This window comes from Poecilia latipinna, unplaced genomic scaffold (assembly GCF_001443285.1).
Source record: "Poecilia latipinna isolate Pla-1442-1.1 unplaced genomic scaffold, P_latipinna-1.0 Scaffold820, whole genome shotgun sequence".
NCBI lineage: Eukaryota > Metazoa > Chordata > Actinopteri > Cyprinodontiformes > Poeciliidae > Poecilia > Poecilia latipinna.
The window spans coordinates 199,538-200,836 of record NW_015113436.1 but is presented as its reverse complement, the minus strand read 5'-3'; positions in this window follow the sequence as shown (position 1 = coordinate 200,836).

Below are 1,299 nucleotides of genomic sequence, written 5' to 3'. Positions count from 1 at the left end.
ATACATTATAATCTTAAAAATTGTAGCAGCCTGTAAAAATAAAAAAGAAGGACTTCAAAGTTGTCAATTTGATAGCATCTCTTTTTTTATTAACTCAAAAACATCTTGAATTTAGTATTTGGCAAAGAACATTTTTTGTCAAAAGCTATAAAGTAGTAAAAGCAGTAGATTGAATCTATGATCTGTCATAATTGCAGTTTGTATTTATTAGGTTCTCCATTCAAAGCAAATGAATTAAATGAAAAAAGTTTGAATTAAAAAACAAAAACAGAAAAGAAATTAGAACATCTGTATTGCTTTCAGGTTTTCTACATACAATTGTCCTACTAAAATGTAAAACATTGGATATTTATTTATTCATTTCTTTCTTTATTTCTTTTATATTTCAATGGTTTGGTTTTGCGTAACACTTTTATACAGTCCAGGGATGCAGCAATATTAACATTTGGGTCGATGATATACAATACTAATACTGCTGTATTTTCCAATATTGTATATATTTCCCTGCTCTTTAGATACTGTAAAAAAAAAAAAAAAAAAACTCGCCACCTGCACTGCTTTTCTGTTTTAGCTATACATCTCCCACAATCCTGTGCTGTCACTGTCACTCTGCCATGAAACACAAAGAGCAACAAGATGGAAATAATCAGTCATTTATTTCAGCCCAATTTTTCTTATAAGAAAAAATGACTAACTTTGGCTGATACCGGTGTAGGTGCTGATTTATTGTGCATCCCTAACGCAAACCCAAACTGGTTCAGGTCACATAAACACTGGAAAAGTTCAGAGCTCCAGTTATTGTCATGACACATCTTTGATTTCATGCGATTCCACAAGTGAATGTCAATATGAGATATATATATATTTTTTGCATTACTGGATGTATTTTACTCTATCACACAGAAGCACTGCCTTCATGAATGAATTATATTCACCTCTGCTCAGCTGATTATAATGTCGTACAAAGATGAGCGACTTACATTTTTTTTAAGGCGTACTGGGGCTGAGGGTAGTTTAGTGCCAATAATGACAAGAGAAGACATACTTGAGTGGTTGCCATATTTAACATTGCACACTGTATGAAATGTACTGTAAATATAGGGATTTCTAATGACCTATATATAGTATTATTTATTTTGTGGTTTGGTTTAATTATGTTTGTGCACAAATGAGCTAGAGCTGGGTGAACAAAGTGTTGTGTAAATAACATTGTAAATATTGATTCTGCAGTTAAAAATATATATATATTCTGTCACACTTTGACATATTTTTTTTGCCCAGAAGAGCATTTACACAAAA